Raw genomic sequence first — 15888 nt, 5'->3', positions numbered from 1 at the left:
TCTACGCGCGACAACGCCATCGCTACTCGGACGCGCCCCCCGCGCGGCAGGGGGCGGAGCCTGGATGCCGGCGGAAGTGACGTCACGAGGCGCGGCGCCGACGCCATGTTGGGGGGGGGCGTCGTCTTGGTGACCGATGTTGGTGGTAACATGGCGGAATGGATCGCCTTCATGTCCATCCACAGCCTTAAGCCGGTGCCCCCCAACGGCTCAGGGCCCACTCGTGGCCTGGGGCACCCGCAGCTCAGGGCAGCGGGCGAGGCCTCACCGCCCCCTGAGCAAAGCAGGGGTTTTTCAGCTCCTGGGTGCTGGGAGTTAGCAAACAAAACAAAACAAAACAGCGCAAACCGTGGTGTCTAAAGCAGAGTGTTTAAGCAGCACCCCTGCTGCATGGAGAAAAGAAGGCTGTGGGTGACCTCATTGCAGCCTTTCAGTACCTAAAGGGAAGCGAATCAACTCTTGGAAAGGGGAGATAACAGCAGGACAAGGGGAATGGTTTGAAGTTGAGGGAGGGCAGATTGAGGTTGGATGTCAGGGGAAGTTGTTTGCTACGAGAGTGGTGAGGTGCTGGAACAGCTGCCCAGAGAGGCTGTGGATCCCCGTCCATCCCTGGAGGTGTTCAAAGCCAGGTTGGATGGGGCCCTGGGCAGCCTGGGCTGCTGTGAGATGGGGAGGTTGGTGGCCCTGCGTGTGTCAGAGGGGTTGGAGCTTCGTGATCCTTGAGGTCTCTTCCAACCCGGGCTATTCTGTCACTCTGTGATATTGCAGCTCCTTCTCCCCACCCGCCCTTGGTGATAAACCCTTCAGAGGAAAACCTTTTATGGCTGTTATGTCGGTGTTTACAGCACCAGCCCACAGCACGCACTGCCAGTGGGGATGCTGGGTGACCTCTGTCCCATCAGAGCTGAGCGAGAAAACAAAGCCATAATAATAACACAGAGATATTTTTGACCAGCTGTTATCAAACAGATTGCTTTTCCTGCGAAAAAGCAAAGCAGTCCCTCCCAGAGCAGGGGAATACCTGTCCCCTGCTGATTTCATTAAGCCACTCTCTCTTTTTGACCCTTTTTTCTCCCTTTCCCAGCGCCGCCCCAGCAGCACGAAGCAGGGTGATGACTGCTGGCTGTTGCCTGCCGTGGCTGGGATCGCTGTGTAGGTGCCTTATCTCAGCCCTCAGGTGGCCTTTGCACTTTCCCCTGCAGTATCGACGCGCCCACACACCCTCAGATTACAACAGGGCAGGGTTAGGAAGGTGTTCTCCTACCTGCATCACGTGCAGCACCAGAGTTACCTGCTTGGAGGAAACGGTGAGCCAGGGCATGTTAAAACTTGGGTTGTGCAATCTCCTGGCAGCCTTCGTGTTGCCACAGCAGAAGCTAGCAGTGGGGAGAACTCCCGAGAGCTGAGCACCTGGGTAAGGCAAGTGGCCCCCAGGCTTCTGCCCAAGCCAGAACAGTGAGGTCTGTCCTGTGGAAGGAGGCACAGACAGAGCATCCACAGCCCAGTGCTGCTCTTGGCATTTTTTTTATTGCAGGTTTGCCCTTGTTTCCCCCTCCAATCCTGCCCAAGTGTTGGCAGAGAGAGGTATGAGCAAACTTACTTCTTCTTGAGATCTCTGCTCCCTTTGCCACCACAGCAGAGACCTCCCCCAGGCAGCATCCTTCGCTGTGGAATGTGTCTCCCTTCATCTTTGTCTTCATCAGAGCAGCTGTGCAATGCACACCAGTGCACTTGGCACCAATCACACTGTGTGCCAGCGCTGCCCCGGGTGGCAGCTCGAGCTGCTTCTGAGCTTTCTGGGAGCTAAGCCAAAAGAGCAGCTACCATAATTCATGGCATTCCAGCAGAGCTCCGTTTCCATGAAAAACAGAGGAGTGAGATAGAAGATGCTCTAGGAATAACGTACCAGGAGGTCTCAGATCAAAATGAAGACTGTATTTCAATGACTAAAATTAACCCAACAGGCACTTGATGCCCCATACGCACGCTGAGAAGCTGGTTAATTGCAGTCTGATTAAAAATCAAGCAGCAAAGAGCAAGGAACTTGGGAACATACAGTGGAGCTCACACATCCCTATGTGTCACCCAGCGAGGTGGAAGAAAAGCGTGATTCAGGTTCTGACTTCCCTGGTACTTCTGCCTGTCATTATCCCCAGACGTTTTGTTATTAGCAACGGCTTAAATCAACACGAGAGATTAGCAAGAACGTGTGGAAAGGTGGAGTGGTTCTGCTCGTTGTGTGTATGGTGTGGTAACGCCGATTGGCCAAGGAGCTGTGGGGTGGATGGTGGGAAGCAGAGAGGCGTGTGCTGGTGGATGGCACCGTGTCCTGTTTGCCTCCCCCGAGCTGTGCTGGTCTGTTCCCTGGTGCAGAAAAAGAAAAAAGCTTTCAGGAAATTGAAAGAAGTCCAGCAGAGTCATTCTTCCTTTTGCAAAGTGAGTCGCTTAATATTTATCCATAAAATGAGGAGAAACACTTTATATAGAACAGTGCAGAGGTGGGGGAAGAGAGAAGGGGCTGAAACACGGCACCTCGGACACTTTATTTCCCATTAAAATAAATACAAACCCACCGAGTTCGCGGGTCCCTTCGTGCCTGCTGTGAGCCTTACCGCCGCTGAGCGATGCTGTGCCCTGCATTTCTGTCATGTCTCCTTGTTTGCTCGCCAGGAGCCGGGCTGCCTGCTGTGCTCCGTGCCCGTTGAATAACCGCGGTGCAGCACATCGAGTGCAGGGAGGAATCCCCTGGAATTGCTCCAGATCCCCGCACCCGAGCTGAGCGCGTATCCAGAGCTACAGAGTGGAACTTTTTCCCCCGAAGACCCCATCTGAGGGAGCACAGGCTGGATTCAGCCCATCACCCCAAGGAGGGGCTGCGTTCTCAGAAAAGCAGTGTGCACCGGGCTGCTTTCGTTCTTGGAAATCAGATTTGCAGCAAGCCACAAGTGATGGAAAGCGAGATTTGCTTTATGTGCCACATCCTTGGCTCAAGCTCTGCTAGCAGCTCTCAGACAGAGCATCCCGATGTGCATCCCAAAATCGGGCTGAGGTGCCGGATGGGTGCAGGGTTGGGATGCTTTGGGGTGTCCCGTGGCTTGGGGTGCCCGCTGACGGTGCTGTTGCCATACGAGGTCGCTCTGCCACCGCGCCTCGACATCCCTGCGCTGGCCCCGCAGGGCCACAGCTGTTCCCACTGCACGGAGCCAGAGTACACTGTGTTCACCCAGAGTCCTTTATTAAGCAAAATGTTTATGCATGCCTCTGCTCCGATGAACATCTTGGCTGGCTCACGCAAAGCCTGCTCTGCGCTGCGCCTCCAGCTGCCGGCGGGCCCGAGGAAGGGTCAGGGGGACCCTAAATTTAGGATTCTTCTGCTGGATGCGTCCCCATGGTGGGCAGCCCCTACCTTGGTCTCTATGCCCTCAACCTGCTGCAAGCCCTTGATGCCCCAGGGTTACTGCTGGCCTCTCTGAGGGGCTACGGGGGGCTAGGCTTTGGCACCCACCCCACAAACCTTCCAACCCTTTCCACTTTAGCAGGGCTTTGGGGTGCATCTGGGGGTTCCAAAAACAGCTGGTACCTGGGCTCCAGCATGTCTCTGGCAGTGCGGAACAGCATTCCTGGCATTGTTCCTCCTCAGCAGCCTCCTGGCACATCATCCCGATGTGCTGCTGCCGTGTCCATGCTCCCCACAGAGAAGGGAGCTGCATGCCTTGGGCAATGTGGTTGCACTATGAGGTCTCATACAGCCCTGCGGATGAATCCAGAGCCATGGAAAGGTGTTGAGAAGCTGGTGGGGACCTCAGGACACCGATGTGTGATGAGGATAGGTCTTAGATGGGTGCATCCACGGGCACATGAGCTGGGGTCTGTGCTGTGGATCCCACAGTTGAACAGTGCCTCAAGGAATGACTCTGTCTTATGTTTTTGAGGGTCACGTGAGATGGAGCATCTCAATAGCACAGCGAGGCTGCAACAAACCAGTGGGACCAGTGCTCAACTGGTGATCTTTGTGTGCCTTGTAAGAGAGACCAGCCCAGCGTGTTTGCAAGGGAGAAGAAGAGATCTGCAGCAAACCTCAGGGCTCGCTGCCTTGAATTTGGGATGCCAAAAAAAAAAAACCCGGTGGCCACCAGGTGCCAATGGCCTTCGTGTTGGTGACATCGTGCCATTGGACACGCAGGTGTGCCTGGCGGCCCGTGCAGGCTGGGGGACTTTCCCAAGAGTGCTGGCTTTCGGCAGAGCTGGTTGCCCAAGCAGCCCCATGGCCCTGCCAAGCTGCGTGCCACGGCCCTTGCGCAACGGTGTTGATAAACACTGCAGGGCATGCCAAGTCCTGTGGGACGCAGCTGTGTGCTGGGCTGCAGGGAGTGCCCGGCGAGGCAACAGGAATTTTCCACTCTCGGCACAGTACGTCTCGCCCGGCCGGGTATTGACCCAGTGAGGTGAAGACTTGTCTGTTGGTGTCCCAGCTGCCTCTGTCTGACCCTATCAGTCCTGCTGTACAACCCTGTCCTGGCACTAGTCAAGGCAGGGGGTGGCACAGCAGTAGGGCTGGGATGGGTTGCCACTAAGCTCAAGGCAATCCAGCCATCCCCATGGAGACGTTGTGTCCTTAGCTTTCCCTTTCCAAAGATGTTATTGCTTTCCAAGAATAAGGACCTTGTCCTCAGGGTGTACTCCATGTTCCCAGGACTTGCTTTGTCCTTGGCATGGAGATCTCTTCGGTGTTCCTCTTTGCATTCACACCACATGGTGCACAAGACGGTCCTTTCTGAGAGCCTTCCTCCTCAGGTCTGCATGGGAAAGCCACTGGCATGGGGATGCTCATGTAGATGGTGCCTTGTGCTCCCAAAACATGGAGTGGCATGGGGCCCACTGGGATATTCCTGCTTGTTTAAAGGAGCCTGAAGGGCAGAGATCCCAACCATTCTTTTGAGGAATCATTTCAGGCCCTGATGTCCAGCTCTCAGGTTTGCTGAGGGGCTCCATCAGCACTTGGTTTGTTGCAGAAGTTGGGCAGGGAGTTAAAGGACACTTCCCTTCCCTTCCCTTCCCTTCCCTTCCCTTCCCTTCCCACTTTCCCTCTTGGTTTCACTCTCTCCATCTCTTTCAGTTATTCTTTCTGTTTCTCTTTCTCTTTCTCTTCTCCACCTGTTTCTCTCTCTCTTACCTCCCTTTCTTCCTCCCTTCCACTCCTCCCTGGCCTTGCCCCTTCCTTGCAGAGAGCCTTTGCCACCCTGCAGTCCCTTTGCCCATTCCCTGTCAATCCCCCAAAGCCAGATCAGCAATTCCTGACGCACAGGTTTCCCCCAGGGCTCCAGCACTGGTGACAGTGCAGCGACAGTGCAGTGACATTCGATGACGCCAGGCTGGTCACCGGCACAAGGCAGGGTGCTGGGGAGAAGCAGAGCTTGGGCAAAAGGCAGCGGAAGAGACAGCAGGCGTGCTTGGGACGGGCTGTTCTCACCACACGACGATAAGGACAGTCAATAATAAAAACAGGCAGCCGGGACACAAGCCCAGCCTTGAGCCAGCGACCTTCAGGAGCTGGGTTATTGGAGCAAGCCCAGGCTCTTGGCAGCGGGGACGGCGAGCGTGCAGCCCTTCACACCCTGAGCAGAGGCTGTGAATCCTCACGCTCATTCAGTGCACCTTGAGAGATGGGAGCTGACGCTCTCTGGATGCACGCGGCGCTCGTATTGCAGATGGCAGTGCACATGCGTGCTGCCCAGGCAAGTCCCTGGAGCAACCCTGTGCTCTTACATAAGGAATTGCGTTTACAAACCGCTGTGCAAACATGACCCACTCACCAAGAACACCGTCTATCTCAGCAAGATCCTGATAAAGCAAAAAAAAAAAGAGGAAAAAACAGCTTCCAATTGGGGCTGTTTGTGTCTCGTGACCCGGGAGGGGGAAAGGTTGATGCTTGTGCAAGCCAAGTCCTTGCAGTGCTGTGGGACAGGGCTCGGCGTGACAGTCTGGAAGGTTCGAGCTGGCCGAGGTCCCGGTGGGCGTCTGTCCCACAGCAGCTTCTGGATCTTTCAGAGCTTTGGGATCTGTGCAGAGAGGCGTGTCCCAGGGCTCCATGCATCTCTGCAGAGCAATGCCTGGACATTTTTGGGGCTGCAGGACCCCAGTCTCAGGGCGTTCCTTTCCCCGGCAGAGCACTTCCCCATGGCAAGGGGTGCAGGATGTGCTGTCACACCACGTGTGGGATCTCGTGTTGCTGGCATGCTTGGGGGGGATGTGGGCATGCAGCTGATGCTATAGAGCACGTGCTTCTCTCTGTTTGCTTTGGGGAGCCTTCCCAGCACCACCCGTCCTGTGCAGCCCTCCTCTCCCTCTGGCCACATGTGCTGCATCCCTTTGAGCCATGGGGAAAAGGCCCGGCACAGCCTCGAAACAGCGGGGACAAAAAACCTATAGGCTTGGCAACCAGCAAAACCGAGAGAGGAACTGGGAGTTAAAAATAACATTGCTCACAGGGAGCCATCCCCCTGTTCCCAGCCGCCTGCTCACAGCGTGCCTGTGAGAACTGCAGTCCCCTGGGTACCCGAGCCCTCCGTCCTGCTGTGCGGGAGGCGGCTGGGAGCAGCACATCCATGCAGCCTCTCCTGTGCCTGCCCTTAAATGCACCCGCGGGTCTGGAGCAGAGGACAGGGCTTGCAGTGAGCCGTGCTGCAGCACCCTGCCTTATCTCACCCTGCATGCCACTGCCTCGCTCCTCCCTGCGAGCACAGCCATGCTTGGCGGTGAATCAGCGCCTTGGGCTGCGCTCCTTATCCCTGTGCAAGGACGGCCACAACCCTGCGACCCCACAGCTGGGAGCCAAAGGGCACTCGAGGTTGGGAAACCTTTCTGAAGACACCTCCCTGCTTTGAAATCCTATGTGCGGTTTGTTTTGTTTTGTTTTCCCCAGTTCCTCCGGTCTTCTTACCTAGGGCTCCCAAGGCGCTGCTGTTAGCAGCTGGAGCAGAAGGGATGGAGGGCACTGCTGGGTGAGAAGATGCACAAGCAGAGCTGGAGTCTGAGCATGCCCTCGTCCCAGGCAGAGTGCAAGCACGGAGCCTGCAGCTTTTCTCCTGCCTCTGCCTCCTGCAGCTCCCAGGACACCCTGTGCTGGTGACAGTGAGCCCCTGCCCTTCATCTCCCACATCCCCCCTGCAAACACGTCCCAGCACGGGGTTATTCCATCCCTGGTCGGATCTCATCCTCTGGGAGAGGGGTCCCAGCATCCTGTGCCTGCATCCTGGTGGATCCCCCAGCAGCGGGATGCTTTGGGCAGGGATCGCTGTGGGGCACGGGCCGTGCACTGGCTCACACCACAGGGCTGTGGTTGCAGCATCGCGGCGCTCAGGCGTTGCGGTTTGCAGGCAGCGGCGCGCACAAACCAGAAAGAACAAACTGTTCAGCCGTCAGCCCTTCCAGCTTCTGCTTTCGAAGTTATCTAACAGCACAAACAAAACCAGAAAGCGCTGGCTGGGCTGCAGCTGGCCTGCAGCGAGGGAGAGGCACAACCCATCCCATCTCTGTCCCCATCCCCGTTCCCTGCTCCCGTTCTCGTTCCTACAGCCAAGCGTGCCATGTGAGATTGCTGCGTGCCATTGGACCCGTGGCACGTGAGATGGGATTGCTGAGGGAGAACGGAGGGAATGGGATGGAGATAGGGATTGATCCCGGGTGCTTCGGTGGCACTGGGACGTGGCCTTTGGTTTTGCCTCCCTGCGGGACGCAAAATGGATGCCCATGGGGATGCCCATGGGGAAGCAGCTTGTGGCTGAGCAGTGCATGGGGGTGGGATGCTCCTCTGTACCCCGAAACAAGCCAAGCACTCAGAAGGTGCTATGTCAGCCCCTGTCCCTCTGCGAAAGGTGCAGCATGGGGACATCCCAGACATCTCACAGTTATCCCTTACAGGAAAGGAGAAACTGGGCCCTGAAACCCCCGGCTGTGCCGCAGCGTCACAAGGGCTGAATTCACACGCAGGGGCACGGGTGGGAGGGGGAAGTGGGGAAGGGGTGGGGAGCCGGGTTACGTGGCCCCGCCGTCTTCCTTCCTGCACCAGCACACTGGGTATATAAACAGCTGAGCTATAATTATCGGGTGGGAGCCGGACGGAGCTCCTGGGCACGGCCCTGCTGCAGCTGCAGCCCTGGGGCCATGAGGAGGTGAGGGATGTCTCCCCATGGGGCAGAGATCCTCACCCCAATGCTCCTCCTGCGCGGGACTGTGCCTATCCCAGCTCCTGCAAGACTTTCTTGTAGGATGGGGGATCCATGTAGGATAGAATCGTTAAGGTTGGGAAAGACCACTAAGATCATCTGGGTCCATCTGTCAACCCATGGATCCGTAAGGATGCATGAAGGAAGGGGAGCCATGAAGGACAGGGGGTTCATGCGGGATTGGGATCTATGTAGGATGGAGATACATGCAGGGCGGGGGATCCGTGCAGGATAAGGATCTATGTAGGACAGGGATCCTGGATACTGGATGTTCCATTGAACACTTGTGCTGGTTCAGGCTGAGGTAACCGTAGTTTGGGCTGGGATTTCTGCAGCTAATTAAAAAATAGTGAGCTGGGAAGGGAAAGCTAAGAGATGGCACGCAGACGCCCAGTTGTTGCAAAAGGCTCAGCCAAGGGCTGGCGGTAGGACATGGCATGTGCTCAGGGTCAGCTCCATTCCCAGCTCCTCCAGCCCCATCCAATAACAGTGTTTGCTTTCACTTCCCTGCTGGGCTTCCAGGACAGGCGAGTGCTGGGAATTTTCCACAAAAAGAGAAACAAAACCAGAAGACACGCAAAGAAAACAACGTTCAGACTTGGAACTAAGGAAGGAATCATCATTTCCTACCCAAAAGCCATCCGCACTTGGCAAGGGAGGGGACAGGGAATGGAAACAGCCACCTGAGTGAGCTGAATGGGACACAGAACGGTCCTGGCTGGGGTGGGAGGTTGCTCCAGTCATTTTGGCCATGGGGCTGCCATGATTCAGGCATGGGTACACCACAGGTAGGAGGTGAGGCTTTGTGCCATACCCTGAGGTGCATTAGGTGGTCTCTGTGCCCTCCAGAGTGGGATTTTCTGCCCTGTGCTGCAGATTCCTGGGCTTTAGAGCTGGCTTTGTACCAGGTGGGGGTGTCAGCACCCTGAGCCCCATCTCACTGCACTGCTCCTCCTGCGCTGCCGGGCAGGGCAAACCTGGATTAGCTGTTCCCCAGCACATCCCAGGTATTTGCTCCATGGGACTCCCCTCCCGGAGGGCTGCTGATGAAAGACTGAGTGCAAGTTGCCAGCAGAGCAAATTGCATCAGACTTTCCCAGTGAGAGAGGCACAGCCCACATTGCAAAGCCCCTGTCCCGGGTGCTCCTGTCCCAAACGAAGAGCAGGGAGCTGCAGGGGCACTGCTAACCAAGAGTTCTCCTCCGTAGGAATGAGCAGAGGGCAAAGACCTCCCACTGCAGTGTCCATTCTGTCCCCTCCATCCCTGAACAAACCCCACAACCTCAGCCCTCTTGCTGTGAGCCCCATCTCCGTGCTCTTCTTGCACACAAGGGTTATTTTCTCCCAGCGCAGAGATAGCTGGCCTGCCTCGTGGGCTCTGTTTTCTTCTATGTGCCAACCAAACAAAGCTTCTTCCTTATTCCCCCCTTGCTAATTGTTTCCGCATGGCTGTAATTTCACCATGTCCCGGAGCAGGGCTGGGTTCCCTGCTCACACAAGATTGAAAACAAGAGGTTTCCAACACCAACGCCGGCTGCTGGCAGGCATGCACATCCTGCACGCCGTGCCCAGGAGCCAGCTGTGCAGTGCCAAGGATGCTCAACTGCCTCTGGATGCAGCCAGTGCAATTCTGGGGACCTGGCAGCCCCATCCCTCCATGCACTCTTCCCTTGGGTAGCAGCAAGTCGTGCACCAGAGGGTCAGAGGGATCGGGCTGTGCAGGGCATTGCAGACAGCTAAGTATAGCCATGCTGTCGTGCACAGCCCTGGGTGCACGCTGTGCTGTTTGCAAACAGCAACCTTGCTGACATGTTGCTTCCTCCCGCTGCACCCGGTTGGGAAAGAGCAGGGCAGCAGCTGTATGCTGGTGACTCATTGGGAATGGGATTGGGTATCCACCAGCTCTGGCGTGGGGCTGGATGTGCCTCGTGCACCAACCTCTGCCAGCACCCTGCCTTGGCCCATGGGCTGTGAGTTGGGTCTCAGGGGATGGGGATGGGCGAGAGCTGCCCCCCACCATGGGGCCGCATGGGGCTGATGTTGGGTTCAGCCAGATAGAGGTCCCATAGGAGTTCTCATGAATGCAGGCCTAGCAGCTGCCAATGCTGTTTTCAGTCTTCTGCAGGGAAGGTTCCGTGCTGGTGATGGACCTGCTTGCTGACGGGATGACTGCGAAGGACACAGCAGTGACATCTGCTGGGTGGCACCATGGAGGACCCCCATGCCACCTCCCAGCCTCACCCCAGCCCCAGGGCTGCTGCCAGCATCGGGATCTGCACACAGACCTGAGCTGGGGGGTTGGGGTGCTGTGCCCACAGCTGGGACGTGGAGATGCTGCTCAGTGGTGGCTGCTTCACAGAGACCTCTCTGCTTTGGAGGTGCTCGTGCCCTGCTTGTCCTTACCCCACTTTTAGCACGAGAGAATGAACACCGCTGTCCCCATCCAGTGACGTGGCCGTGACGCTCAGAGGCACATCCTGCTGCAGCCGTGATGCTCTGGGAGTGAGGAATGGACACCATTCCCACGGGATGCTGACCGATGGTGCTCCCACCCCACTGCAACATCCTCTCAGGGCTGCATCCTCCTGCAGCTTTATGGACCACCCCTCCACCCCCAGCACCCATCCCTTCCACCCCTGCAGGTTGCACCCTTATTTATCCAACCCATCACCGGGATGCAGCCCTGCTCCCTCTCTGCATCCCAGCTGTTCTTCCTCTCGTTTTCCGCCAGCTGCTCACCCACAGCTAAAAATAACCAGGAATTTACAGCCCTCGACCTTGAGCTCAGCCCGGCCCCACTCTGTGCTGTGCCAGCAGCACTGCAGCTCACCCAGTTTCTCCTTGGGATGATGGGGTTGGGACGTGCTGTGGGGGCACCCCGCGTGGTCCCCAGCGAGCAACCCCATAGGTCACCATGGGATTTTGCTTTTGGTTCGTTCGAGCCAAGCGTTTTCCAGTGATGTTTCCTTTGCGGATGCTCTGAGCATATATTTAGAAAAGTTTCCAAGTTTTTCTTTTTCCCCCCACCCTGCTTGGGAACGCAGGAAATCACAGTTTCTGTGTTGTCTCTAAAAGGAAAACTGAGATTGCTGAGTGGTCACCGCGCAGCCAAAGCCTTCAAGGAAGACCTGAGCCTTGTGCTGGGGGGCACCAAGGGCTGCAGCCGTGGAGCTGTGATGTTTGGGTCACCCTGCAGCCCTGCAGAAGGGCGCTGAGGGTCACCACGGTGTCACAGAGGGAGCATCCCAACCTCACCATTTCTCCTTAGGTCATTTTCTCCTTATGTTTAACCTAAATCTGCCCTCTCCCCATCCCTTGGCCTCATTGCATCCTCCGGCTTTGTCAGTGCCATCCTTTGCTCCTGAATCCCCTGGCAAAGCCGCTCCACGTGTCACCTCATTGGGTTGCTCGAGGGGCACTGCTCGTTATTTTTTAGCACCTTCTCAGGGCAGGGATGGCTCAGCTCAAAGGCAGAGGAGCAGGAGTGATTCAGTGCCCGCGTTAAGCAGATTTACGAGGTTATTTCCCAAACAAAGGCTGTGCTGCCAAACCTCAGCCCTTCCACCAAAACAGCCCCAGTGGCAATCAACACATCCACACAACCCCTAACCCTCACCCTGACCCCAAGCCTCTCCCCCTTGTTTCAGTGCTTTGGTGGGAGATGGGGTCTCCTCTGGCCCCACAGCTGTGAGATGAGCTCCTCCTTGGGCTGAACCAGCAGAAAAAAGGTCCTGGGGTTTTGCTGTTGCTGCTCATTTTCAGACAAACCAATGGAACTGCAGCCTTCCAAGAAATGCGTCCCTGGGATCCTGCCCAGCGGGCAAGAAAACAGCTCTGGAACATCACAGTGCGGAGGAGAGATTGAAAACAAGTGAGGAACGGGGGAAAATACAAAGGCTCTAAGTACATAAATACGGCGGGCAGAGGAGCCAGCACTTTGTGCTCCGCTTTTGATTTGTTGTTGTTGTTTTTAATCAGAGATTTGGGAACCGGCCACTATTTATAGCCCTCCCCTCATCCACAGCACTGATCCCTTCCAGATGCTGCAGGCTGGGGGGCAGAGCGGGGCTGTGGGGCTGCCCCATAGCGGCAATGGGGGGAGCACAGCGTGGCTCCTTCCTCCTAGGGAAGGAGGGCTGGTGTTGGTGGGCTTGGTGTTGGGACTGGGGAGGCTGAGAGGTCGCCATCTCCCCAATCCCAAAAAGAGCTCTGAGTTGTGGGGTGCCCGTGGCAGAGCTGACAGCGGGTTTCCTGCCCGTGGGGAGGATGCACGGTGATTCAGCAGCTGGTAGCCGGGCAGCGGGCAGCAAACAGCCCCAAACATTGCGGGGAGGCTGTGTGTGTCAGCAGGAGGAGGCAGCCGTGCTCTGACTGCACCCACAAGGGATGGATTTGAGGGATGTGCTTGGGGACAGTCCTTCCCTACGCTTACACGTCCTCCTCCGCCTTCCCCAAGGCACGGAGTGGGTTATTTTTGGCCTTTTCCAGCTATTTCGGGCTATGAGGCATATGGGTGTGGGAAGGGGAACACCGGGTGTGGGCAGGATGGAGGGCGAGTTGCTTCCCATTGCTCGGGGAGGGGACGATGAGGAGGAGCAGCCCATTTTGGGGATCTTCTCAGCTAAAACATGCCATGCGCAGGGCCCCAGGTGGGTCCCACTGCCTTGGGCTCCCTGCAGGCTTGGGATGCTTTTCCTGCTGACTGTACTTGTTGAGAAGTTTTCAAAAAGCCCCGATGGCACGAGCTTGTGGAGGCACGCGGGATGCCTGCGGCGTGATGGGAACATGGCCACGGGCACAGGGACTGCATGCCATTGGGAATGGGTATGGGAAAAATAGGTCGCTGGGCAGATCCTGCCTCCAGGCAGCCCCCGGATGACCCACTTTGGAGCTGAGCACGGCAGTCCCTCAATGTCACCGGCACCAGCCCTGCAGCCAGGATGGGCACAGCCACAGCACTGCCTCCGTCACGGCCGGGTAAACACCGCCTGCAAATGGCTCTGAGTCAGCAGCTGGCCACAAAAACACCCAAACATGGTAGCAGGGTGAGCGGCACGGCCCGGAGCATCCGTAGTCCTTCCTGGAAGGGCATGGAGAGCTGCAGACTCCGACATTCCCCCTGCAGGACTCGGCGCATTGCACGTGGCAAACGTCATCTGCATTGCAAACACCTGGAGAGGCACAGAGTGCTGTTAGGGGAACAAACAAGTGTTCTTCTGCACTGATGGCAGGGCTTCTTCTGTCCTTGCTGGGGGCTGTGGGGCATCCCAAGCCGGAGGCTCAGAGTTTGGGTTAGTCAGGCTGTTGGCTTTGCTTATAAATCATCACCAATAAAGAAATGAATAAAAGTGGAAATGGGAAGAAAGAAAACGTTCTGGTTTTGGAGTGCCTGGGGAGCGGGAAGCAGCAATGCAGGGTGGTGACACAGCATGCAGGGGGTGCTGGAGGGGTGCTGAGGGCTGGGGGCAGCTCCTGCAGGACAGCACCCACCTGGAGGGACACTGAGTGTAACTGCTGTGCTGGTCGCAGTGATGCCAGCCCTGGTGCAGTTCCAGCAAGCAGTAGCTGTTGTTGTTATGGTAACAACAATTATTGTCATCACAACGATCACAGTAATTACCCCATCTTCCCAAGCTGGTGGCTTCATGTTTTGTCACTCAGGCTCTTTGTACATCCTGGTTTCTGTCCCATGACAACCAGCATAGAGACAACTGTCAGCGACTTCCCCAAAGCTCTGCCCACTCTGCTCCCCACACTGGCCCTCAGCATCTCTGACCCTTTGGCACGGGGAAGCTGAGCTGGAGCTCACGGGTTCTCAATGCATGGGAAGCTCAGAGCATCATCCCATCAGCATAGGTCTGTGCTCTGCATCCATCCTTCGCGCACAGGGCGCAGACATCGCATCCCTCGCGTCCCCACGTCACGCCACGCTCTGTCACCAGCCCATGCCGCATGGCCAACCCGCAGCAGGGATGCACAGAGCAGGAGGATGCTGAGCCCCATCCCTGCAGGTCTCCCAGCCAAATCCCTGCTGCTGGTTGGGGTAGCTGAGCCGGGAGGACTTTGATGTGCCACTCCACCGGCTGCTACAGCTGCTGGGCACAGCGGGATGGCACTGGGCGGCAGCTTCACAGGCACAGCACGGCTCTGCCTTGTTCTCATCCCCGTGTTACACAACACAGGTGGACGGGAGGGCAGGGAGAGCCAGGCGGCGGCGGCTGCAGAGCTGCTGCATGGCTGGAGCCCCGCGAGATTAATTGGGTTAATTGGGAGGAAGCCGGCAGCCGGCGCGCCGGCGGGTCCTGTGTGCTGGTGTGGGGTCAGCATGGGGTGGAGGTGCTCTGGGGACACTCCGAGATGCTCTGGGGATGCTCATGAGGAGAACTCCAGAGTGATACCCGTGCATCATTAGGAACTCCTAATGATGGGAGCTTCCCAGGATGGAACCCACTCTGCTTGCATCCCATTGATGCACCGCTGCAAAACGAGCACCCGTGGTGTCAGAGGGCAGGATGCCAGCCCCGCTTCTCTGCACACTTTGTGCAGTCCAAAGGTCTCCTCCTGGAGAATGAGTAACCCAGCCCAGCAGCACGCAATGCGCTGCAGTGGGGTTTGGGGGTCGGGCGCCTTTTGGGGCGGCTCTGGCTGGAGTAAGGTGAAGGAAAGGAGCTGCCTCCTGCGCTCCTGCACACCTCAGCCAAGTCCTCCCAGGCTCCTGCCTTTCCCACACTGATTTTCCCAGGGATTAACGCTGCTTCTAATGATCAATTAAATCAAATTGGCCGGGTCCCACAGGCCCCTAAATCCTGGCTAATCCCTGGCACTCGCATCGCTCATTCATTACGCCACGGTCCCTGGGGTGGAAGCGTCTGCACAGAGCCCGCACCGGAGCCCTGTGTGTCCCCTGGGGCACCGTCTGGACCTCAGGTCCCTGTTTGTCATCGAGCAATTTGCTCCGGTGTTATTTGCCTTTCCGTGCATCTCTCTTTCTGCTCAGGAATGAGGAAGTCGGCTTTCCTGGGCAGGTTTACAGCTCACAGCCCCTTATCTCCCCAAATAGAGCCCATTAACTCAGGCAGCGTTCAGGCAATCACGTCTCCCTGCACTTTTCTCCTCCTTCTGCTGTAAGCCGTGACCTTGCTCAGCATCCTTCCCTACTTGTCTGTAATGCCAGCCCTCCCTCTGCCCTTGCTGGTTTAAACCACGGAAGAGGATTTTGCATGGAGCAGCCATTGGGGTGGCTTGTAGCCCCCCAGAATTCCCTCGGGTTGCCTTGGAGGCTCACTGTGGGCACTCAGGGCTTGCATCATGCACTGCTTTGGCTATGGCTGGGTTCCTGGCTTGCAGAGCCCCTTTTCTCTATCAGGGACCCCGCATACCCCCATGTTGGGTCAGGCTTCTGGCACTGATAGGGCAGGGTGGGAGGAGAAGGACCCTTCCCTGTTGTCAGCCCATCCTCATCTTCACTCCTATCCCATCCCCATTCATCCTACCTGGTCTCATCACCATTCCTGCTGCATCCCATCCCATTCTAACACCATCCCTCCTCTATCCCATCCCCATCACCATTTCATCCCCATCTCTATCCCATTCCCATTCTAGCCCATCCCCTCTTCATCCCATTCCCATCACTGTCCCATTCATCCCATCCCACCCCACCCCA

General features: G+C 57.0%; 1 long non-coding RNA gene across 1 annotated transcript; it reads right to left on the bottom strand.

The window, feature by feature from the left end:
* Positions 1–1920: 1920 nt before the first annotated feature.
* Positions 1921–3657, bottom strand: LOC104912115. Its single transcript, XR_794407.3, has 2 exons — positions 2574–3657; positions 1921–2364 (listed from the first exon to the last, which is right to left on the bottom strand). It is a non-coding gene; the product is annotated as an uncharacterized LOC104912115 (long non-coding RNA).
* Between the last annotated feature and the right edge of the window lie 12231 nt (positions 3658–15888).

The sequence above is a fragment of the Meleagris gallopavo genome, chromosome 9 (assembly GCF_000146605.3).
Source record: "Meleagris gallopavo isolate NT-WF06-2002-E0010 breed Aviagen turkey brand Nicholas breeding stock chromosome 9, Turkey_5.1, whole genome shotgun sequence".
Classification (NCBI taxonomy): domain Eukaryota; kingdom Metazoa; phylum Chordata; class Aves; order Galliformes; family Phasianidae; genus Meleagris; species Meleagris gallopavo.
This window is presented reverse-complemented; position numbering and strand designations above follow the sequence as displayed.